The sequence below is a fragment of the Musca autumnalis genome, unplaced genomic scaffold (assembly GCF_047663935.1).
Source record: "Musca autumnalis isolate F117 unplaced genomic scaffold, ASM4766393v1 scaffold_2, whole genome shotgun sequence".
NCBI lineage: Eukaryota > Metazoa > Arthropoda > Insecta > Diptera > Muscidae > Musca > Musca autumnalis.
The window spans coordinates 198796661-198823580 of NW_027411755.1; the positions used below are offsets into that span (position 1 = coordinate 198796661).

A 26920-nucleotide genomic window follows, 5' to 3' on the forward strand; every position below is an offset into this window, starting at 1 on the left:
TCATATTTTGTAATGTGTCACTGAATTCGGTCGAGAAATAAATGTGCCAAATTATATTGAAATCAGTTCAGATTTGGATATAGCTCCCATATACATATATATATATATATATTCGGCCGACTTGAGGTATTTGACGAACCAAACACCTTATGGGCCATTATTATATGTGTTCTTTTACTATTGGATGGATTTTAAAACGCAAAATAAACCAATTTGGAGGAATTAAAAATATAATTTTAATGTTAAAAGTTACTGCCTAGAAGGTCCTCCATGGAATTTAATGATCACTTTTAACTTTAAGTTAACCGGAACGCTATAAATCTGTTAGGTAAATCCAAACTATAACAAAAGAGGACATATAATAATGGGGGTATATCTGCCCAAATTTGGAATGTGCGACGGAATTTGGTCTAGAAATAAGTGTGCCATAGTATATCGGAATCGGTTCAGATTTCGATATAGCTCCCATATACATTTTACATATTCTCAGTGGTGTGGGGTATCACATAGTCGGCCCCGACAGACTTTAATACTTTCCTTACTGGTTTTTCATTGATTTTTTCGACACATTAACAATACTATACGCACCTGCAAAGAAAAGAAAAAGTACACAATTAGTAAATACATAACGTAACTTTCAGAATTATACTCTAAAAAATAGAAAAAAATTAAAAAAAATAATGCACCTCAACCCTATAATTTGCGGCTTATAAGAGTTATAAAAATAAAAATAACTTAAACCCTAAACAGTTGAAAAGAATTATGTGAGTTAGAACTCCTATCAAATGCTGCTGTCATCATCTGTTGGATGAGAAATGTTCGCCCCCTTCTTTTCACCAAATAAATGCTGGTGTTGCTCATTTGTGTAACAAGTTTTGCCATAAAAAGAACATCTACATGAAGTACTTCCAGGAATTAACTTTTGGTATGAACGATGTGTGATTTCGTTATTGCTGTTGTTGTTTTGTTTTATTCTCTACAAAACAAATCATCTTCAACCTGATTGTATTTTATAACCATCACCTGGTCTTTTGACTGTTTGTTACCTATGCTTGGTCTATGGCCCCCAACTAATGTTTGTTACAAGCCAAAGTCAGATGTGAGAGCGAGTTACGACATGCGTTGTTGCTGTTTGTAGCTTCTTTATGTCATGTGATCAAAGTTAAAGGAATCTATGGTTGTTTTTTTAACACAACAAAAAAATTACACGAGCTTCTTGTTGTTTTTGTTCTATATACAATGATGGCAATGATGGCTTACACAACAACTCTCTCACATTTGCCATAAAGTTAAACATTAATTTTGTAAAATAGAAGTAAAAAAACCCCGGGGGAATATTGTAAACTAAACAACAACAACAGCAACAAAAAATATAGTCATCGTAAAAGTAATAAGCATCTTTACACTCGAGCAAAAAACAGAGGTTAGATTAACTTTTGTTGTATGTATGCAGGTTGGGATGTATTGTGTGCGTGTGCTTATGTGTGTATATGAGGTGATGTGAAGTGAGATACATGCTCTTCTTAGCAACACTTCAATCCATCCATTCAAATATTTTATGTTTTTCGAACGTGAGTGTCATCATCGAGCGAGCATCGTAGAGGCAGGCAGCATCGAAAGGTTATTGGGGTTAGAAAGACAATGTTGCAGTGAAGCGTAATACAAACAGTGGCAGAAAAAGATCCCATAAAGTCATCTAACATTAGGAGTATTCTATTGGAAGAAAATTTCCAAATGGAAAACCTCCCTAAGGGATTTTATTGAAAGAGAAGACCTCCAAAAAAGGTCTTCTTTGCTGTCAAATACCCTCAAAAATCTTCTGTTTTAAATAGTAAAGCTCCCAGGAGGGTGGTTTTTTTAAATAGGAGACATCAAAAAAGTCTCCATTATATAGGAGACCTACTAAAGCAATTTTCTTTAAATGGAAGACCAATCATTTTAACATAGAAGACCTCTACAAGGCGTCATCTTTATCTACAAGACCTCTAAACGGTGCATCCCAAAGTTTTCTACATGACATATACGACCTCTTAAAGGCGCCTTCTTTCCAAGGCCCTTCTTTTCATAGAAGCCTTCACAAATGTACCTTCTTTATATAAATGGGGTCTTCTTTGTGTAGAAAACCTCCGCAAGGAACCTCTTTAAGTAGAAGATCTACAAAGGGTCCTCCTTTAAGTAGAAGATCTACAAAAGGGTCCTTCTTTGCACACCAGACCTCCCACATGAGTCATCTTTAAATAGAGGACATCTCAAAGAAACCTTATTTATATAGAAGACCTCCCAAAATGATCTTCTTCAAATAGAAGACTTTCCAAAGGGGGTCTTCTTTAGTAAAGGACCCGTCCAAAGGAATCTTCTTTACACATGGAGGAGCATTCTATACAGAGAAAAGTCTTATATTCATAGAAGACCTTCCCAAGGAATATACTATACATATGTATATGAACCGGAGTGTTCTATACATATAAGACCTCGCAAAGGAATTTGTTTTTAACTAGAATACCTCCCAATGGAATCTTCTGTATACACAGAAGACCTCCCAAAGAAGTATTCCATACACAGAAGACCCCAGAGGGAGGTATTTTATACACAGAAGACCTTCCAAAGAGATCTTCTGTAGACATAAGATCTCACAAGGGGGTCTTCTATAGACAAAATACCCCCCAAAGAGGTCTTCCATACACAGAAGACCTCCCAATGAGGTCTTCTATAGACACAAGACCTCCCAATGAGGTCTTCTATAGACAGAAGATCTCCCAATGAGGTCTTCTATATACAGAAGATCTCACAAGGAGGTCTTCAATAGTAAAAATACCCCCCAAAGAGGTCTTCCATAGACAGAAGACCTCCCAATGAGGTATTCTGTAGACAGAAGACCTCCCAATGAGGTTTTCTATAGACAGAAGATCTCACAAGGGGGTCTTCTTTAGTCAAAAAGGCCTCCCAATGAGGTATTCTGTAGACAGAAGTCCTCCCAAGGAGATCTTCTATAAACAGAAGACCTCCTAAGGAGGTCTTCTATAAACAGAAGACCTCCCAAGGAGGTCTTCTATAAACAGAAGACCTTCCATTGAGGTCTTCTATACACAGAAGTCCTCCCTATGAGGTCTTCTATACAATATACAGACCTCCCAGACCTCCCAAGGAGGTCTTCTATAAACAGAAGACCTCCCAATGAGGTCTTCTATATACAGAAGACCTCCCAAGGAGGTCTTCTATAAACAGAAGACCTTCCAAAGAGGTCTTCTATATATAGAAGACTTCCCCATGAGGTCTTCTATATATAGGAGACATCTTTGGAAGGTCCTCTGTTTAAAGAAGACCTCCCATTGAGGTCTTCTGTACACAGAAGACTTCCCTATGAGGTCTTCTATACACAGAAAACCTCCCAAGGAGGTTTTCTATACACAGAAGACCTCCTAATGAGGTCTTCTATATACAGAAGACCTCCCAATGAGGTCTTCTATATACAGAAGACCTCCCAATGAGGTCTTCTATATACAGAAGACCTCCCAATGAGGTCTTCTATATACAGAAGACCTCCCAATGAGGTCTTCTATATACAGAAGACCTCCCAATGAGGTCTTCTATATACAGAAGACCTCCCAATGAGGTCTTCTATATACAGAAGACCTCCCAATGAGGTCTTCTATATACAGAAGACCTCCCAATGAGGTCTTCTATACGCAGACGACCTCCCTATGAGGTCTTCTATAAACAGAAGACCTCCCTATGAGGTCTTCTATAAACAGAAGACCTTCCAAAGAGGTCTTCTATATACAGAAGACCTCCCTATGAGGTCTTCTATACACAGAAGACCCTGCAATGAGGTCTTCTATACACAGAAGACCCTGCAATGAGGTCTTCTATACACAGAAGACCTCCCAATGAGGTCTTCTGTTTATAGAAGACCTCCTAATGAGGTCTTCTATATACAGAAGACCTCCCAATGAGGTCTTCTATATACAGAAGACCTCCCAATGAGGTCTTCTATACACAGAAGACCTCCCAATGAGGTCTTCTATATACAGAAGACCTCCCAATGAGGTCTTCTATATACAGAAGACCTCCCAAGGAGGTCTTCTATAAACAAAAGACCTTCCAAAGAGGTCCTTCTTTCGAAGGTCTTCTGTTTATAGAAGACCTCCCATTGAGGTCTTCTGTACACAGAAGACCTCCCTATGAGGTCTTCTATACACAGAAGACCCCGCAATGAGGTCATCTATACGCAGAAGACCTCCCTATGAGGTCTTCTATAAACAGAAGACCTCCCTATGAGGTCTTCTATATACAGAAGACCTCCCTATGAGGTCTTCTATACACAGAAGAGCCTGCAATGAGGTCTATACACAGAAGAGCCTGCAATGAGGTCTTCTATACACAGAAGACCTCCCAATGAGGTCTTCTATATACAGAAGACCTTCCAAAGAGGTCTTTTGTAGACAGAAAACCTCCCAAGGAAGTATTCTATAAACAGAAGGCTTTCCTATAAGATATCCTATACACAGTATACCTCACAAGGGTGTCTCCTACACAACAAAGGCATCTCAAAGAGGTCCAACATACAGAGAAGACCTCAGGAGGAAGTCCTCTATACACAGAAGGCCCCCCAAAAGAGGTCTTCTATATACAGAAGACCTCACAAGGAGTCTCTTATACAATCAAGACATCCCAATGAGGTCTTCTATACACAGAAGACCTATCAAAGAGGCCTGCCAAAGCGGTTTTTTACATAGAATATTTCTCAAATGGGTCCTCCGAGTCTTATATATGTATAATTTGCTAAAAAGGTATCTTAAATATCAATGTACCCCTACAGAGCTCTTCTATATAGAAAGAACTATTGATTTGGTTTTATGGCCCACTGTCGCTTACCCTATGCAAATAATTGACTTGTTTTGGTAATAAGTTATGCATCCCCTCCTCCCTGCGCAACTCCCATAGCCATCAGATTTGCTTGTCGTCGCTTGTTTTAGATAGGATTTTAACTATTTTCGAACACCCGCTGTTTGCAAATGCCGATGATGATGATTACCAAAAGCCATCCACTTGAAATTGAATTGTGTACATGTGAAGTTAATAAAAGGCGAATGGGAAGAGGGTGGGATGGAGCGACAGGTAAATGCCTAGAAATCCCTGTAAAATAAAGCCAATGGAAAATGTTGGGCTTACAGGTCTGCACCAAAGTAAATTTGAATTTTGAAAAGTATTGCTGTTGATTCAATCATTACGGCCATGTTGTGCGGAAGTAAATAGGCAGAGCTGTGGTGCTGGGGAAGCAGTAGTCTAACGGATTCAACTACATTGTGTTTTTGCTAAAAGTTGGTTCCCACCACCTGAAGAAAAAAATCCTCTTACACCCTGCGGAAAAAATCCTCTAACACCCTTGGAAATCCTACAACTACGCTCATGGTTGAGGTTGTAGTGGTGCCTCTTTGTTTTTTGCCAGCTGAATTTGAAATGCGTTCAATTGTTGTTACCTGTCAAAAATCATAAATGACACTTTCATACAACAAAATTCCTGTTGTTCTTGTTATTGAGTTGAGCAGCATCACCCGAATCATTGAACGATTCGTACGTGAACCAGCACCAGCTAGCTAAATTTGAAGTTAGAAATAATGAAGCTATTACTTAGTACCAGAATTGTTCAAACTGATGTTAGGAAATTTAAATTTTCTTTTGTAAGCATAAAGAGGGGTGGTAAGAGTAAAACAGTTGGCATGCCTTTGCCTTGATGTATTTATGTGAATATGAAGGCGTTATGGGTAGGGAAATAAATAGCATAACCTAACAAATTTAATCGTAACTCTTTTTATAAAAATCGCGTTGGAAATGTAAAACAATTTGCTGGTCTTCTTTATCCAGTAGACCTATCTATATGGCCGTCTATTAAGACAAGATCTTCAAAAGCGGCCTTTTATAGATAGAAAACCAATCAAAAGGGTCCTTGGTATAAAAAATATAATCTATAAGACCCTTCTATAGATAGGAGACATCCACCGATTTATCGATAGATAGAAGATCTCTCAAAGGACCTTTTATAGACAGAAACACTAACACAGGGAGAATTGGGCCTTTTTTAGATAGAGGATCCCCAAAGGGGCCTTCAATAGAAAAGGAGATCTCCCAAAGGGAGTCTTTTATTTATAGGTGTCTCATATTTAAAAAATACCTTCCAAGGGGTTTTCAATAAATAAAATAATTCAGAAAGAGGTCTTCTACAGAAGGAAGATCTCACAAAGGTATCTTCTGCAGATAGTAGACTTTTCAAATGGATCTTCTGTCGATAGAATACCTTCCAAAGGGGGGCTTTCTACAGAGAGATGGCCTAACAAAGGGATCTTCTACAGAAGGAAGACCTCCAAAAGAGATATTATACCGGAAGAACACCTCAAAAAGGAGTCTTCTATAAATAGAAGGTCCCCCCAAAAGAAGTTTTCTATACATAGAAGATCTCCCAAAGGGGTTTTCTATACACAGAAGTCCTCCGAAAGGGGTCTTCTATATATGAAAGACCTCCCAAAGGGGTCTACTATGGGTAGACCACCATCCCAAAGGGATATTCTACAGATGGACTATCCCCCAAAGGGGTTTTCAAGAAAGAGGTCTACTCAAAGGAGTCTTCTAATCCTCCACAATTTGTCCAGAAGACTTTCCAAAGAGATTTTCAATAACCGAAAGACCTCAGAAAGCGGTCTTCTGTAGAAGGAAGATCTCCCAAAGGGGTCTTCTGTAGATAGAAAACATTCCACAGGAGCCTCCTACAGAGGGAAGACCAAATAAAGGGATCTTCTACAGAAGGAATACCTCGCAAAGGGGTCTTCTACAGAATAAAGGGCTCTTCTATTTATATAAATATCCCAAAGGGGTCTTCTGTAGTTAGAATTTCTTCCAAAAGGGTCTTCTACAGAAGGGAGATCTCCCAAAGGGGTATTCTGTATATAGCAAACCTTCCACAGGGGCCTCCCACAGAAGGAAGACCTCGCATATACACCCTCAAGAGATCTTCAAGGGGTCTTCTACAGGATGAATACCTCCCAAACCTTCCACAGGGGCCTCCCACAGAAGGAAGACCCCGCAAAGACACCCTCAAGAGATCTTCAAGGGGTCTTCTACAGGATGAATACCTCCCAAAAGGGCTCTTCTATTCATAGAAGATATCCTAAAGGTAGACCTCCCAAAGGGGTCTTCTGTAGTTAGAAGATCTTTCAAACGGTCTTCTTCAGAAAGTCAATCTCCCAAAGGGGTCTTCTGTAGATAGAAAACCTTCCACAGGGGCCTCCCACAGAAGGAAGACCTCGCAAAGACAACCTCAAGAGATCTTCAAGGGGACTTCTACAGGATGAATACCTCCAAAAAGGGGTCTTCTATTTATAGAAGATATCCTAAAGGTAGACCTCCCAAAGGGGTCTTCTAGAGTTAGAAGATCTTTCAAACGGTCTTCTTCAGAAGGTCAATCTCCCAAAGGGGTCTTCTGTAGATAGAAAGCCTTCCTCAGGGGCCTCATACATAGGGAAGACCTAACAAAGGGATCTTCTATAAAAAATACCTCCCAAAGGGGTTTTCAATAAAAAAAGACCTCAAAAAGAGGTCTTCTGCAGAAGGTGGGCTTCCCGAAAGGGGTATAGATTTAAGACCTCTTAAATGGGTCTTTTAGAAATAGAAGAACTCTGACAGGGGTTTCCCGTAAATATTCCTCCTGAAGGTGTCTTCCATACATAAAAGTCGTCCCAAACTGCCTTCTGTAGATAGGAGCACTCCCAAAAGGGGTCTTTTTTTTAGATAGAAGACCACCTAAATGATTTCTATAGACAGAAGAACTCTCATTGGGGTCTTCCATAATATCTATATAAAATCTCCTGAAGTGGTGTTACATACATAGAAGACCAAATGTGCCTTTTATAGATATAAGTAATTCCAAAAGGGGTATTCTGTAGATAGAAGACTTCCTAAGTGGGTATTTTATCGATAGAAAACCTCCCAAACGGGTTCTCAAAAGACAAAGGACCTCCCAAGGGTGTCTTCTATAGACATAAGACCTCCCAAAAGTGTATTCTCTTGATACAGAATACATCCAAAAGATATCTTTGATTCATAAAAGATCTCCCCAAGGAGTCTTCTATGGATTGAAGTCCTCCCAAAGGTGATCTTCTACGCTCCGAAGACGTTTTCTTTGTCAAGAAGGATTTCCAAACGGATCAAGGGTCTTCTATAATCAGAAGACTTCCCAAAATGGTCTTCTATAATGAGATGAACTCCTATATGGGTCTTCATAGCACCTCCCAAAGAGGCCTTCTGTAGATAGAAATCCTTCCAAAGGAGGTCTTCTATAGATAGAATACCCTCCGAAGACGTTTTCTTTGTCCAGAAGGATCTACGTTCTTCTATAAACAGAAGACTTCCTAAAGTGGTCTTCTATAATGAGATGAACTCCTATATGGGTCTTCTATAGACCTTCCTTTTGCAGATAAAAGAGCCCCTAAAGGGATGTTGTATAGATAGAACACCTCCTAAGGGGTTATTCTATAATTAAAATACCTCCTTAAGGAATTTTGCATTGATAGAAGACTTGATTAAGGGGTCTTCTATAGATAGAATACTTCCCAAAAGAGTTTTCTGTAGATAAACGATTTTTCAAAAGGGTCTTCTAGAGATAAAAGACCTCCCAAAGGGCTCTTCTATAGTCAAAAGACCTCCCAAAGGGGTCTCCTATCGATAAAAGATCTCCCAAAGGGGTCATCAATCGATAAAATGGCTCTTCTACACATAGAAGACCTCTGAAAATGTTCTCTGTTACATAGAAAACGTCTCAAAGGGATCTTCTATAGATAAAATACCTCCGACATTGATCCTTTAATAATAGAAGAATTCCAAATTTATCTTCAAAGGGGATCTCCTATAGACAAAAGACCTCCCAAAGGTGTCTGCCATACACAAAAGTCTTTTCAAAGGGGCTTTTTATCGATAAAAGACCTTCAAAAGAGGTGTTCTATAGAGAGAAGGCCTCCCAAAGAAGTCTTCTATAGAGAGAAGACCTCTGAAAGAGTTTCTTCTATAGATGGAAGACTCCACATAGAGTTGTTCTATAGAAAGAATACCCCAAAGACATAGATTGAAAATCACCAAAGGAGGTCTTCTATAGGTAGTCTTTGGAAGATGGAAACGTCTCAAAGGGGTCGTCAATAGATATTAGTCCTCCAAAAAAAATCATCTATAAATAGACCCAAGCGGTCTACAATATATAGGAGACTTTTCAAAGGGGTGGTGTCTTATATATAAGACCTCCCAAAGGGTCTTCTATCTATAAAAGACGCCTCAGAGGGGACTTCTACAGATAAAATGACATGCTAAAGGGGTTTTTTATAGATAAAGGACGTCCCAAAAGTGTATTCCATAGACAGAATACCTCCTCAAGAGGTATTCCATATACAGAATACATCCCAAAGATATATTTGATACATAAGAGATCTCCCTAAGGTATCTTCTATGGATAGAAGACCTCCCAAACTTCTTTACCCTAACCTAGCTCAACCTAACATTTATTATACCGCTCATACAAACTCCGTCAATGTTATGTTATAATTGCTTTCCGACAATTTATCGACAAATTTAACCACACTAAAAGTTTCTATAGGCGGAACATTTAATGTTGACATGGCAGCTTAAAAACCAAAAAAAAAAACACAGAACCCAAATACTGGTGAATAATGTTTATTTCTTTTGTTTCTCTTTGATTGCTTTTTTCTTTTCTTCTTTTTCTCGTTACGAGACAGAGGCACACAATAAATAGTAGCTGCTATCGAATGATACAAATAATGTATCGTTTCTTTTTTATATAGAAAACTGCCTAAAAGTCGAAGTTGGTAGGACATAAAGGAAATAAAGTGAGGGTGGAACTGTGGATAACAAACGACTCAATGTGCCATTGATTAATGATGTGTCTCCAAAGAAATGATTAAGTGGATGGATGGTTGGTTGGGTTGATGGAGTGTTGGTTGAAGAATGTTTATATTGAGTTATTCGTCAATCGGAGGATATCACATAGCGCGTAAACAATCGTTAATCTCTTATGTAATACTATCCTTTAAGGAAAAACGAAGACAAACAGAAACCAGTAAGGAAAGGATCAAAGTCGGGCGGGGCCGACTATATGATACCCTACACCACGGTGAATATGTAAAATATAAATCGGAGCTATATCCAGATCTAAACCGATTTTGATATAATTTGGCACATTTATTTCCAGACCGAATTCAGTCACACATTCCAAATATCATTGAAATCCGACTTATATAGCGTGTTTGGAGCAGCAAATACGCGAAATCGGCCGAAAATATATATGGGTGCTATATCCAAATCTGAACCGATTTCGATATAATTTGGCACATTTATTTCTAGACTGAATTCAGTCACACATTCCAAATTTCATCGAAATCGGAAATATATAGCGTGTTTGGTACAGAAAATACGTGAAATCGGCCGAATATATATATGGGAGTTATGTCCAAATCTGAACCGATTTCTATATAATTTGGCACACTTATTTCTATACCAAATTCAGTCAAACATTCCAAATTTCATTAAAATCGGACGTATATAGCGTGATTGGTACATCGCATACGTGAAATCGGGCGAACATATATATAGGAGTTATATCCAAATCTGAACCGATTTCGATATAATTTGGCACATTTATTTTTAGACCAAATTCAGTCACACATTCCAAATTTCATCGAAATCGGACATATATAGCGTGTGTGTTACAGAAAATACGTGAAATCGGCCGAAAATATATATGGGGGCTATACCAAAACTTGGACCGATATAGCCCATCTTCGAACTTGATCTTCCGACGGCTAAAAAAATGGTATTCCCCAATTTTCAGCGAAATCGGTCAACAAATGCGACCTGTACGTTGCGAACGGACGGACGGACGGACGGACGGACGGACGGACGGACGGACATGCATAAATCGACTCAGAAAGTGATTCTATGTATATCCCTAGAAGGAACTATGGGTCTATCTCGCTTCCTTTTGTATGTTACATACAAATGCACTAACACATAATACCCCTTACCACATAGTGGTGTAGGGTATAAAAAACTATTAAGGAAGTCTCTTTATTGTCATTTTTCTTGGTGACCAAAAAAGTGTTGATTTGAAATCTAAAAATAAATCATAGATTATCAGCTAGTTAGTGCAGTTTTGGGGGTCACAATCAACAATTTCATAAGAAGGTCCCACTGTCCATAATCAGAGAAACGGGTCTAACTCTTCTTTTTCATTCTTTTTTATATAAGTGTTATAACGAGTGGTTTTGTCTAGGCCTGAGGTAAGCTCAGTCGATGCCAGGGACGACCTAAGGTTCCACAAACCTTAAGTAAAAAACACGAGTGTTTACAAATTCTATATTTATTATAAAACTCTTGGTGTTAGATATATGGATGAGATGTGTGTGTTGATAACCTGTGACAATCTTGTTGTTGTAATGTGGGTTCGATGGTAGTAGGGTTGTTGTCGTCGACTCGATGGTAATCGTATATGTTTGCGTCGGCTCTGATGTATTCAGATGCTGTCGGCTATTCTGGTGACTGTCAACTCGGCATTCGTCGGGTGTGTAGCTCGGTTCTGTGATGTTCGGGTATGTGGCTCGGCTCTGGGGCATTCGGGTTGCTGTCGGTTCGTTGGTAATCGTCGGGTATGTGGCTCGCCTCTGTGGTATTCGGGTTGCTGTCGGCTCGTTGGCCGTCGTCATTGTGTGACTCGGCTTGAGTAGCTGTGTGGGAAAATATCGGTTAATTGGAGCTGGCTAAGAGCATGGAGATGGCTATGAGCATAGATCTAGCTATGAGCTTGAGCTGACTGAGAGCTTGCTAGAGCTGGGAGCGCGCTAAGCCCTGAGAGCTTGCTATGAGTTGGGAGCGTACTAAGCGCTAAGAGCTTGCTATGAGCTTGATAAAATCGTGGCTAACTAGTATGGTAAAGAGCGGAAGAGCCACACATCTAATCGTACTTTGGTGGCTGGTGATCGACGTCTTTAGTAGATGAAACCAGAACAATGTTTAACCGAATTAGCTGTGATTTGACAATTGGGGTTCTCAATGGTCACGAATGTTTTACACCAAAAATCGTCAACATAGGTCTATTTTTTGGTACAGTTCCCATATAACGGTACCTACCGATTTTCGGTATTTTGAGAATTTTAGCTACAATTTTTATGAGGTTCTCAATGGTCAAAAACTTCCTCACCAAAAACCGTCAACATAGGTCTATGTCTCGATATAGCCCCATATAATCGGACCAGATTTTCGATATTTTGAGGATTTTACTAAATGTAATTTGACATTTGAGGTTATCAGTGGTCACGAACGATTTCCACCAAAAATCTTCAACATAGATCCATTTTTTGGAGTATCCCCAATATAGCGGTACTTTCCGAACTTCGGTATTTTGACGGTTTTAGCTACAATTTTTAACCGAACTAGCAGTAATTTGATATTTGAGGTTCTCAATGGCCACAAAACTTCTCCACCAAAAATTGTCAACATAGGTCCATGTCTTGATATAGCCCCATATAATCGGACCGGATTTTCGGTATTTTGAGGATTTTAGTTACTATTTTTAACCGTACTAAATGTAATTTGATATTTTAGTTTCTCAGTGCTCACGAAAGCTTTCCACCAAAAATCTTCAACATTGGTCCATGTTTGGGAATATCTCCCATATAGCGGCACCTCCCGATTTTCGGTGTTTTGAGAATTTTAGCTAAACTTTTTAAGAGAACTAGCTGTGATTTGACATATGAGGTTATCAGTGGTCACAAAACTTATACACCAAATATCGTCAATATAGGTCCATATTGTGGTATAGCTCCATATAACGGTACCTCCCGATTTTCGGTATTTTGAGGATTTTAGCTACAATTTTTAACCGTACTAAATGTAATGTAACATTTGAGGTTCTCAATGATCACAAAACTTCTCCACCAATAACCGTCAACATAGGTCCATGTTTTTTATAGCCCCCATATAACGGCACCTCCCGATTTTCGGTGTTTTGAGGATTATAGCTACAATTTTTAACTGAACTAGCTTTAATTTGACATTTGTAGGTTCTCAATGGTCACGAAACTTTTCCACCGAAAATTGTCAACATAGGTCTATGTTTTGGTATAGCCCCCATATAACGGTACCTCCCGATTTGCGGTATTTTGAGGATTTTAGCTACAATTTTTAACCGTACTAAATGTAATTAACTGAACTAGCTTTAATTTGACATTTGTAGGTTCTCAATGGTCACGAAACTTTTCCACCGAAAATCGTCAACATAGGTCTATTTTTTGGTATACCCTCCATAAAACGGCACCTCCCGATTTTCGGTGTTTTGAGGATTATAGCTACAATTTTCAACCTAGCTAGCAGTAATTTGACATTTGAGGTTCTCAATGGTCACGAAACTTCCCCACCAAAAATCGTCAACAAAGGTAAATTTTTTGGTACTGCCCCCATATAATGGTACCTTCCAATTTTCGGTATTTTGAGGATTTTAGCTATAATTTTAACCGTAGTAAATGTAATTGGACATTTGAGGTTCTCAGTGGTAACGAAAGTTTTTACCAAAAATCGTCAACATAGCTCCATTGTTTGGTATAGCCCCCATATAACGGAAGCTTCCGATTTTCGGTATTTTGAGGATTTTAGTTCCTATTTTCAACCTTACTACATGTAATGTGACATTTGAGGTTCTCAATGGTCACAAAACTTCTCCACCAAAAATCGCCAACATAGGTCCATGCTTTGATATAGTCCCCATAAAACGGGACCTCCCGATTTTCGGTATTTTGAGATATTTAGCTACACTTTTTAAGCGAACTAGCTGTAATTTGACATTTGAGGTTTTCAATGGTCACAAAACTTCTCCACCTAAAATCTACCACATAGGTCCATGTTTTGTTATAGCCCCCATATAACGGCACCTCCCGATTTTCGGTATTTTGAGAATTTTAGCTAAAATTTTAAAGCGAACTAGCTGTAATTTTACATTTGGGGTTCTCAATGAACCCGAAACATCCCCACCAAAAATCGTCAACATAGGTCCATGTTTTGATATAGCCCCCATAGAACGGTACCTCCCGATTTTCTGTATTTTGAGGGTTTTAGCCACATTGTTTGACGAAAGTACGCGTAATTTGGCATTTGAGATTCCAAGTAGTCACAAAAGGATCTCACTAAAATTTGTCAATATAGTTCAACTTTTTGGTATAGATCCCAGGTACGCTTAACCTGCCGATTTTCGGTATTTTTGATAATTTTATCTGTATTTCTTGACCAAACTTGCTGAAATTTTATATCTAAAGCTGGAACACAGACAACACCCTCTTAACTGAGGTTGCAATACAAGACAAATTGTTGGAAGACTTGAAATTGGCCTTCGAAGATACCTTCGCTCCACAAACTCGCAACAAGACTGGCAAATTAATATTTGCCTACGGCCATGAAAACGTTAAATTCGATTCCAAAGTCAATGTTGATTTGAGCGGTCCCTTGATTGATGCTTCCTCTGTATTGGGTTATGAAGGTTGTTTGGCTGGTTACCAGACTGTCTTCGATACCCAACACGCCAAATTGACCACCAAAAACTTTGCTTTGGGTTACGCCACAAAGGACTTTGTCTTGCATACAGCTGTCAATGATGCCCTGGTATTCAGTGGTTCCATCCTTCAAAAGTGCTCCGACAAATTGGATATTGGTGTACAAATTTGATGGACCTCTGCTTGGGCGGCAAATATTCCCACCAAAAGTTATCAACATACTAGGTCCATGTTTTGGTATAGGTCCCATATAATGGTACCTTCCGATTTTCGGTATTTTGAGGGTTTTGGGTATATTATTTGCCGCAACTACCCGAAATTTGACATTTGAGGTTCTCTGCAGTCACGAAACTTGCCAACCAAAAATTATCAAGATAGGTCCACACTTTTATGTAATAATTGTTCCACAAACATCCCAGGCGGGACAAGGGAGACTTCTCTCATATCAATGAGGACACCCTGATTCATATTAGCTCAATGATGTGGGACCTACATGGGCGTGCTAAGACACCACTTGTAGAGAAGTTTTACATGGCTGAAATGCTCAGGAAATGTCGCTAACATTACTGAGGGGTATTTTGCCACCGTTGAAAATTTGATGTTGCCTAGCCGGGGAATCGAACCCAGATCTTCTGCGTGCAAGGCGGGTGTGCATACCATTGCACCACGGTGGCACCCCTACACTTTTATGTAGTCCTCATATAAAGGTACGACCTGATTGAACACATTTTTAGATTAGATTACATAATTAGGCATTTGGGGTATCCGCAGTCGAAAAATTTTTGCACATAAAATTGTGGGCCGGAAAGGAAACAAATTAATCCATTTGAGTTAGGAATCTTTTATGGTGGAGGGTATAAAAAGTTCGGCCCAGCCGATCTTAACGCCTTTCTACTTGTTTTATTTTTTACCATTTCATAATCTATAATTTGATATTTAATGTAAAATGCATTAACTTTCTTAGCGATAATACACTTATCTAGTCGACCATATTACGAAAGACATGAGAACGAACAGTTACAAAATATTGTTATTTTATAATAACAAGAACAACAAGAAAAATCCAAAGTTATCTTAACCTAAATAGTTAAAGAGAACTGAGAGATAACAAATGGGTCAACTCGAGAAAATCTTACGTACATATCTTAAAATAAACAAAGTAAGAAAAAAGTAAAAAATAAAAAAATTCATATTAAATTCTTTAAAGTTTTACTTTTCCATTTCTGTGTTGTGTGTGATGTCACAAAATGATTGGTCGGCCCACAAACAAACAAAAAACAAGAAAAACAAAGACCAGAACAGATTACCGGTTATGTTACCAAAACTAAACTTTACAACACCAAAATTAAGCGTCAAAACTTTTTACCGAAAAGGTCATTAACATCCAAAGAACAAAAGCAAAACTTTAAGTAATCCAATTATAGAAGGAAAGAGAGAGGGCGTGTGTGTGTTTGTTTAAGGAGAAAACTTTATCAACAATGAAATTAATTTTGAAAAAAAAATAAAAACAAAAGCATACAAATATTGCCTCATATGGAAAAATGCTATAAAAATCCATATTTATTCTCACCTCTGATAACGACATAAATTATGGTGTTAATCTTTAATAAATCATTTGATGAAAGCAAAGCAAATGGTGGGGTTAAGTAAATTTTGTAAATTTACAACAACAATTTGATTACATAGTGTCGGCTGATATTCTTCCTGTACTATAGAGTAACTTTTTCGAACCTCAATTAAAATGCATTAATTTTTAATTTTTCTAAAATAATACACATAATGGTATGTCCCTCCTTCTACTATGATTTTTTTTTGTTTTCTGAAAATTCTTAATAAAACAAGTATGAAGGTATCAGTCAACTGTGTATGGTGCTCTTGAACCAACTTTAAATGAAAGAAGCTTACACCTGAGAAGTTTTTTAAATTATTCGCGGTCAAAGTTCACATGCACTGACTGTATCGCCTCCAACTAATTCTCATTCTGAAACAGCAATGTTGATAGAAAAATCCAACACACAGAGGGGAAATTTGTGTTAAAAGTTGATAAAAAGCCCTAGAAAGCTCATTTATAGTCGGATTGATATAAAATTTTGCACAAAGCATATCTTCTGTACAAGGATTAATCCTATAGAAAATAATGAAAATCGGTCCAGATTTGGATGCAGCTTCCATATATATTCGCATCTGATATGAGATAAAGATGCACCAAAAACACATGCAGCCTGAATTAGCCTAAAATAACATTGAGCCAATTTTCAAACAAATCGGTACAGATGTATATATAGTCCCATATACATATATTTCATTCCAAATTTTATTTTTTGACACTTACTTAAATTAAATTTTTCTCAATTCACATAAGAAAAGCCGGGAATGTTTCTGAATAATGCAAATATATTTGATAAGTGTTGGTTTATTCTGATAAATAAGAGCCCCTGTTATAAGGCGGAACAAAATTTAGTGTGAGTAAACCTTGCAATTCCATATAAAAATATTTCATATTTTAGTTAAGAAAAATTCGATTTTTTCGGAATGGCGCAAATATGCGCAATTTTTTATGATTGAATCTGATATTTGAGACTCAAGCGCATAAAACATTAGAAGAAACTATGGTCGGGAAATGACGGGGAAATAGACTTTTTCCCCTTTTCTTGTTCGGAGACTACAAAAACAATAAATCTTGAATAATATAAATTTTCGCGAAAATTATGACATTTTAATGTTCACCTAATATCTTAGTTTTCGAAAATTTACTATTTGTTTTCAGTATGGCTGAGTTCAATCGACTGCTGCATTTGATTGGTTATTCTTACAAAGTCGAGGATGGTTATAGCAAATGTAGAAAAGAGTCTGGTTGCCGTTTATCAACATTTTTTTCATAAAAAACTATTTTCACATTTTGAGTTTTGAGCAAATTTAAGCCTACGTTTCCCCCCTGTGCAACAACAAGAAAAAATCGGTAAAGGGATTTTTTATAAATCGCGGTCAAAGTTCCCATTTTTAGGTTTATTTTACGTTTTCGCGATTTTGCTTGGAAACCGCAAGACCTATCGAAATGGGGCTAAAGAAAAATTAGTAGCAGCTGTGAAAATTCTCTAGAAGATTGACCTTTATGATTTGTTCCTAGGGTTTTTGAGATATAGAATTTCAGGTCACAATTTCAGTTTTTTATTGTTAGGTTTTCATGATTTGCTTGAAAACTGCAAGTCTTATCGAAATGGGAAAGTCATGTAGCTGTAAAAATTCTCTACATGATTGGCTTTTGTAATTTTTTCCTAGGTTCTACCATTTTTGAGATATATAAGTTTAAGTTGGGAAATTGCAGTCATGACATTGTTTTATGACGAGACGATACCGTCAGTGAATTGTCCCAATTTGAACTTCTATATCTCAAAAATGGTAAATCATACGAAAATGTCGTAAAGCAAAGTCTTGTAAAGACTTTTCCCTGCTACAACATTTTCTTTAGTTCCATTTTGATAGGGCTAGCGGTTTCCAAGCAAAATCGTGAAAACCTAAAAAATTTGAACTTTGACCGCGATTTATTTAAAAAGCGCTCGGGTGTTTTTTTTTTTTTTTGTAATTTTTCTCATCTATGAACATTGTAGTTTCAGAATCCGCAAAAACTTCTTAGGTGTAAACACCTTCTATTTAAATTTTGTTCAAGACCACCGTGTGTGCTGACGGAGATATACACTCAGCCACTGACCAAAAAAGCGAAAACGATAACTAGCCGTATACAAAACGGCTTAACCCACAAGATCAAAAATATCAAACAGTTTATAAAGATCTATGCGAAACCTTTTAAAGAACTCCATATTGCATTGTATAACTAAATCTAGGTACTTGCTAAAACAATTTAATATGGATTTTTTTAGTATTTATTTCCTAAGGTAAAAATCGTTACCTCGTTCACACAACTTTAGAGAAAAAATTGAAACTTTTGTTCGACTCCAAATTGTGTGAAACGAATTTCGACCAAACATGGGGTCTAAAACCGTTATTTTGATGAGGCACATTTTTGGTCGTATCAAAGTGTATATACCCTCGTTAACCTGACGGTATATAAATAAAAATTGTAGATAAAGTCAAACATTACCTTAAATAAAAACCATGTAATTCCACTAAGATATGTACCTGAAAAAATAAAATAAAGAAATCAGTAAATAACGGATAAAGGGAGAATGATTTTAACATTTTTAAAAAGGCATAATTTCAAAAACTGAGAAGGCAATTGACAATTCCCTTCCCCGGGATGAAATCATGATATTGGTAGCGATCAGTAAAATTTTGCAACACAGTCAGTTCGTTTTGAAAAACATTACTCTCTGTAATTGAGGGTAATAAATGAAGTTGAGCCATTGGGGGAATACTCCAACTCAAGCAATCATTTTTGATAATTTAAATAATAACAAGGAAACAATTGTTAAGTTCGACAGGACCGGAATCCTTGTACCCTCTTTCCAACATAAAATATTTTATACTAAAACGAAAATGTTAGGTGAAGATATTTTATGACCATGGATACCCAAATTGTATAGATTAGGTCAAGAAATTTATTCAAAAATATTTTCAATCGGGCGGCACATACATATATATGAGGCCAATCTATATCACAGTGTGCATCTATGTTGACAATTTTCGGTGGAGAAGTTTTGTGACCACTGGGTGACTTAGATGTCCAATTACAAATAGTTCGGTTAACAAATGTAGCTAAACTCCTCCAAACACCTAAAATCGGGATGTACCGATATGATATGTTAAGAAATTTTGGTGGAGAAGTTGTTGGACCACTTCGAACCTTATATGAAATTTATATCTAATTCGGTCTGAAAATGTAGCCAAAACCATGAAAATAACTAAAATCGAATGTTACCGTTATATGGGTACTATACGAAAACACCGATATCGAACCGAAAATCGAAAAGTAACGTTATATGAGGGCTATACCGAATCATACACCTATATTGGCAATTTTTGATGGAGAAGTGTTGTAACTACTTCGAACTTCAAATGTCAATCCACAAAATACCGTAAAATTTTAAGTACTAAAGGTTATTCATTCGTGCAACAGGAAATATTTTTTCACTTCATAGAATTTTTTCAAAAAAAAAGAAAAAAAATCAATGTGGTTTGTGCGTGACCTTTTTTAACCCATTTCGTCCCGATACAAATTTTTAATTTATTTTTTAAGAAACAATACTTTTTTTAGGGTAATTAAGAACCACTGATGTCAAAAATCTTCTCAAAAAAATTTCCGATTTTTCGTTTTCCCGGAAAATGGTGTTTGAAAATTGAAAATTTCGAACACAATATGTATAGAAGTAAAATAAAATTGATTTATTTGCCGTTTTATTGATTTATTTCATCAGTTTTGTATGAAAAAATTGTTGAAGATTGGTATTGAGTCTTCTTTGGGTCTAAAAAACTTTTACCCGAAATGTGTCAGCACTGGTCCATAGCGTTCCATGGGGAACAATCCAAATCCACCGCCCCATTATCGGGAGTTTTCATGGATTTAGCTGCATTATCCTTATCCTTAAAAAGTAACCAAAAATATAGGTTTCAAATGTGGTGGAGGGGGTTTTCAAGGGAAGAATTTTTTTATTTGCTGGCAGATGAGACTTAAAATATATATACCAAACCTTGTTTAAAATTTTACCCTTTTCATCCACAAATATTTAAAAAAAAAAAAAATGATTGTACTGTTCGAAAAATCGAACACCAAGTACGAAATGGGTTAATACTTAAATAGAATTAACGTTTTTTAGTTATTAATAGGCAAAAGTTCATTCGTTCTTACTACATGAAAACATTTTTGAAGAAAAAGTTCAAAAAGTCATAACCCTAATATGCACTTTATAGAGTCGCATTTGATTATTTCAATGCGTTAGAAACGGAAAACAAACCTTCCATACTATGGTGGAGGGTATAAAAATGTGTGGTCTTCTAAATATCTCTTTAGGAGGTCTTCTATCTATAGAGGACTCCTTAATGGTCTCTAACTTTAGAAGAATCCTATATGAGATCTTCTATCCGCAGACGACTCTTCATGAGGTCATGTAACTACAGAAGACCCCCTTAGGATGTTTTCTATCTTTAGAAGACACATTAAGGAGATCTTGTATCTTTAGAAGACTCCTTCAGGAGGTCTTGTATGGAAGACTCTATTCAAATAGAAGATCCTTTGTAAGGTCGTGTAACTGCAAAAATTCCCACAAAGCTGAATTTTGGTGGAGAGCTAGGGTTTGCCATTAGAAGCAACGTCCTAAAAGTCCCCATCGATCCCATGTGTGCAAAATAAAATATTCGGGGTCAAAGGTCAAAATTTAAGGGTTTTTAGGTTTTCGGATTTATTCGGATTTATATTTATTTTTTGAAAACGGTTGATCCAATCAAAAAGTGACTAAAGTAAATATTGTAGACAGACAAATTATCTACAAGTTTGACCCTTATAATTTTTTCTTAGAAGGAACCATTCTTGAGATATAGCTGTTCTAAAAAACACATGATTTTTATGAACTTATAAGGGAAATATGCACATATTCAGCGAACCGGCTAAAATAAGCGAAGTAAAAAAAGAAAATATATTTCTTGAAGAGCGAAATTATAGCTATCTTCTAAAAAAAATTCCAACAAATTCGGAGTGTGTTTAGTAGAGTTATTCAATGTTAGAGTCATTTTATGCAAAAATAGCCCATTTAACCCACATGTATAATCGAAAGCCCAACGGGAACGACCCCAACGAAAACTCTCCGATTTTTTTCAAGTTTTGTCCGAAGGTAGGGTTTGTTGCACTGATTACGGAAATGTATAATTTTCAACGGTTGCGGATCCAGTTCGCCGGTTATTAGACCCGAAAGGCCAAATTTAAAAACCGGGTTAGACCCGGTTCTACTGAACCGATTACTGCAAAGTGGACATCGTTTGAAAGCTTACGGAAGTATCTAACACATAGTGTCGTTACTTTAACCGGTTCGCCTCATAATATACTTACGCGGCTAATTTTTTATTTGACCTTTAGATCGAGATATCTCGAAAATGGTAAGTCTTTTTTAAGAATCATAAAGACCAATCTTGTAGACAATTATTGATTCTACAACTTTTACTTTAGCGAGCTTTTGCTTAGTATTACCGTTTTTGAGAAAAATTAAACAAACTTAGTAATGCCTACAAAAATGACCTTTGACCCCGAATAACTTGTTTTGCACACATGGGATCGATGGGGACTTTTAGGACGTTGCTTCTAACGGCCAACCCTAGCTCTCCACCAAAATTCAGCTTTGTGGGAATTTTTGCTATTTCCCCCTTATACGCATGTCTATTTTGACCGGACTAAATTAGGAGGTATTTTTCTTATGTTTTAGCAGCCATTGTGTCTACAGAAATAGACCTCATTAAGAGATATTGTATCTATCGAAGACTCAGTTAGAAGTCTCGTACGAATAGAAGACTCTTCCTTAATAGGTATTGGAACTACAGAAGGCCTCTTTAAGAGGACTTTTATTCATAGAAAACCCCTTAGGAGGCCTCCTATCATAGAAGACCACTCTTGTATCTATAGAAGTTTTCTTTAAAAGACCTTCTATTTATGAAGACTCTTTTATGAGGCCTGTAGTGGAATTCGGTAACTCGAAAAATGAGTTACAGAATTCCACTACTGGTGTCTATAGAAGACGCCTATATAAAGTATAGCATCGATAGAAGTACGTCTCGCATACCTAGAGGAAACCTTTAGGATGTCTTCTATCTTTAGAAGATTATTTTAGGAGGTATCTTATCTTTAAAATACTCCATTAGTAGACTTGTATCTACAGCAGTCCTTGTATCTAAAGAAGACCTCTCTAGTAAATCTGTTATCAATAGAAGACTACTTTAAAAGGCCTTTGATTTATGAGCACTCCTTGGTAAATTTATAAGACTCCTTTGTGCAGTCTTGCATCGATAGAAGACTCCTTTAGAAGGTTTCGTATCTCTAGAGGACATCTTTAGGAGGTATTCTACCTTTATATATATATAATTGTTCCACAAACATCCCAGACGGGACAGGGGAGACTTCTCTCATATCAATGAGTGCACCCCGATTCATATTAGCTCAATGAAATGGGACCTACTGTTTATCGCCGAGTCCGAACGGCGTGCCTTACGACACCACATTATAGAGAAGTTTTACATGGCTGAAATACTCAGGAAATGTCGCCAACATTACTGAGGGGTATTTTGCCACCATTGAAATTTTTGATGTTGCCTGGCCGGGGAATCGAACTCACGACCTTCTGCGTGCAAGGCGGGTGTGCATACCATTGCACCACGGTGGCACCCGGTATTCTACCTTTAGGGCGTCTTTTATCTCCACAAACCACTTTAGGAGATTTGTATCTACAGGAAACTCCTTTAGATGGTCTTGCAACTACAAAGACCTCTTTAGGAGGTCATATATCCATAGAAACGCCATTTAGAAGTCTTTGAACCTTTAGAAGACCTCTTTATAAAAGACTCCTACAGGATTTCTTGCATCGATAGAAATTCTATACATTCCGTTTAAGATGTGCGCTATGTACTGAAGATCCCTTTAGAAGAAAACGCTTTAACGAAGTCTACTATATATAGAAGACCCCGTTAGGGGGTCTTCTATATATAAAAGCCCCTTAAGAGGTCATCTGTGTATAGAAGACCCCTGTAGAAATTCCTCTATTTATAGAAGATCGCATTAAGAAGTCTAGTTGATAGAAGACTAATTTAGGAGGCCTCTCTTCATAGAATGCTTCTCTAGAAGCTATTGTATGTATATAATACCCCTTTAGGATGTCTTCTATATATAAAAGATCACCTTTGAAGATTTTCCATCTGAAGAAGACCTCATAGGAGTACTTCTATCTATAGAAAATCCATTGGGAGGTCTCGTATATATAGAAGACTCCTATATCAATTTTATACCCTCCATTATAATATGGAGGGTATAATTAAATTTGTATTCGTTGGGGGTAAAAATTTTTCCCCAGAAATGTGCCGGTACAGGTCCACGCCTTCATATAGCCCCCATGGAACATACCTCCCGATTTTCGATGTTTTGAAGGTTGTGGCCTCAATATTCCTCAGAAATGGCTGAAATTTGGTATTTAGTATTCGTTGGATATAAAACTTTCCCACAGAAACTTATCGGTATAGGTCGACGCCTTCATATAGCCCCCAAAGAACGGCACCACCCGATTTTCGGTATTTTGAACGTTTTAGCATCATTACCTGACCGAAATGGCTGAAATTTGGTACTTAGTCTTCGTTGGGGATATAAAACTTTCTCGCGATTTTCGTAATTCTGAAGGTTTTGACGTCAATATCCCACCGAAAGTGTGAAATTTTTTATTTGAAGAAAATTATCAGTATAGGTCTGCCGGTTCCTATATCCCCCACAGAAGCGTAACTCTTGATTTTCGATATTTTGAAGGTTTTACCGAAATATCGGAAATTTGGTATTTAGTCTTCTTTAAACCTAAAAACTTTCCGCCAGAAATTTGTAGATATAGATAGAAGTTCTGATATAGCTCCCATGGAACGGTACCTCCCGAATTTCGGTATTTTGAAGGTTAGCCACATTGTTTTACCAAAATCGATGAAATTGGGTATTTAGTCTGCTTCATAAATGAAAGGAAACTAATTGTTCCATTTTACTTCAATAGAACTCATGGTGAAAGGTATAACAAGTTCGGCCTGGCCTATAAGAGGTCAACAGACCTTTGAAGGAGATGTCCCATCTAGAGAGGACCCTTTCAAGAGCCTCTCTTGTAGAGAAAACTGCTTTAGGAAAACTTGTGTGCATAGAAGGATCTTTAAGAAGGTCTTCTATCTACAGAATACCATCTTAGCAGGTCTCCTATTTATAAGTGGCCCCTTTAGGAGGATTCTTCTATAGTTTAACGATCGAAACAATGTTTTTTTAGGTCATTTATCGACAGTAGATCGCTTTAAAGGACTTCTATCAATAGGAGAACCATTGACGATGCTTTACGGAAGTCTTCTACTGAAGACTATTTTCCTTCTGGAGAAGACCTGTTTGGTGATTTTTCTGTCTATTTACTTCTAGTAGACAAAACAACTATAAATTTATAACCTACACATCGAAACAAATTTTTGATATAACATTTTGTACCCCTCTCCAATTCATAATTACTATTTATCTATTTGCCCACAGTTTTTATTTCTTTAATTATTTATTTCAACTATTGACCTATAATTTATATCACATCAATCAAATCGTTCGAGACATTCTTTAAAACCAATTAATTTTTTTAATTATCCAATGACCTGTTGTTCTTATCTCAGGCGAGATAACAAAACATAAATAGAAGTTCTTTTATCTTAAGATATTCTTCTTCAATTTGTATTGCTAATGCTTTCGAATATACGAGATTCTTATTGTTAATTTACTTTTGTCAGTTCGTAAAGAGATAAGGCATTTATTAGTCGTCTTAAAGCAGTGTTTTGTGTTTGTATATGGTGTGTTTTTGTATTCCATGTCCACATTGTTTTGTTCTTAATGACTAATGATTATAAAATGACCCTTCTCCTCCTCCTGCTCGTCTTGTAGGTTCCCATTCGAATAGTAAGGTTCCCATTTGTTTAGTAATAAACTATTAAAATAAATATTAGAATTCTAATTAACAATTGATAAGGGATTTTTTTTTTGTTTCGAAATGAGGAAATAAAATTGAAGCACGTTTTAAATTCAATGGAAGGTTGTAATGTACGGTCCTAATCGATTTGCATGATTTGAGTCATCAAGCATGGCATGTTTGTATTTACTTTTCTTATAAACCATTTAAATACCCTAAATTCGTAAATCGATTGATTGTTTTGAAGCGAATTCTTATTAACTGACGGTGATTCTTTTTATACCATGGTTTCAGAAGCATTTTTCTAAGAAAACAATGTAAATGCCCAACGTTGGACGCCAATAACTATATTAATTACACAATAGCTATATTAATTAAACGCCTATAAATTTATTCTATATATAGAAAACCTCCAGAGGCCTTCTATAAAAAATCTACAAAGGTCTTTTATATAAATAAGACCTCCAAAAATCTTCTTAATAAAGCAGACTTTCAGAGTCTTTCATAAAAATAAAACCCTAAATATTTTCTATATAGGAGACCAGCAAAGGTATTCTATACGAAGGGGTGCGATGAAAATGGCATAAAGGCTTACTATACATAGAAGACCTCCAAAAGGTAGGAGAAAATTCTACACTTAGTAGCTCCTAAAAACAGATTTATTTGTTTGGTCGAAAAAAATATTCGAAATGCTCTGGCTACCTGCTTTTCCCAGAAGTGTGAGAGTATATAAGAGTATTTATTTTAAATCGTTCTTCGAATCTCACCTTGGGGCTTTAATTCCAAAGTTATGGATTTAATGCATTCACATACATAATTAAAATTTTATGGGCACTCCACCATTTCCCGAATTATATTTTCTTCACATATTGTACTTCCAATTTGCCACTCCAATATCATTCTTTCGTAATTTAATCAAGGACACACTTATAAGACATTTCTGGGATCCTCTATATTTTCTGCACAGTTCAGACTTCCCTAAGAAGTCTTCTATTTATAGAAGCCACCTTTAGCAGGTCTTCTATCCATAGAAAACACTTTTACGATGCCGTGTATCCATAGAAGATCCCTTTATGATGTCAAACCTTCCAAAGACTCCGCTAAGCGTTTGTCATGGAAGCCCATACAGATTGAGTGGACATATATCCACCATTGTAACAACAAATTGCATTTGAAAGAGAACAAGTAAAAAAGCATTAAGTTCGGCCGGGCCGAACTTTTCATACCCTCCACCATAAAATATTCATTCCTGTCCCCAACTTTAAGTGAGTACGTTAAAATGTCAGATAATGTACATAAAATGCTTCATTCGGGAGGCACTTTTTTATGTTGCCTATATCTAACTGTTGACAATTTTTGGCTAGAAATTGGGAGGTACTGTTATATAGGGGTTATAATAAAACATGGGCCTATGTTGACAGTTTTTGATGGGAGCCTTTAATGTCAAATAACTCCTAATTCGGTTAAAAAATTTAGCCAGAATCCTCAAAATATCGAAAATCGGTACATAACGTGGGAACTTCAAATGTCATTAACAGCTAGTTCGGAGGTATCTGGGCTATACGAAAATATGAACTTAAATGAACAATTTTTGTTGCAGAATTTTTGTTGACTTTTAAATTTCAAATTACAGAAAGTTCGTCCAAAAAATAAAACTAAGGTACGGAAAATCGGGAGGTTTGTTTTGGGGCTATACAAAAACATGGACCTACGTTCGGT

General features: G+C 36.8%; 1 protein-coding gene and 1 non-coding gene across 4 annotated transcripts in view; both read right to left on the reverse strand.

The window, feature by feature from the left end:
* Window positions 1-26920, reverse strand: part of LOC141395099 (uncharacterized) — a 325045-nt gene that overhangs the window by 264969 nt on the left and 33156 nt on the right. Inside the window, exon 2 of one of the 3 annotated variants that reach the window (XM_073970525.1) lies at window positions 18691-18728. The exons of the other annotated variants lie outside the window; for them this stretch is intronic. The gene's annotated coding sequence lies outside the window, so the exon portion shown is untranslated. The remainder of the gene's footprint in view (window positions 1-18690; window positions 18729-26920) is intronic. 3 annotated transcript variants of the gene reach the window in all.
* On the reverse strand, window positions 4117-4240 carry LOC141396031 (small nucleolar RNA SNORA11). The gene has a single exon (XR_012411126.1). It is a non-coding gene; the product is annotated as a small nucleolar RNA SNORA11 (small nucleolar RNA).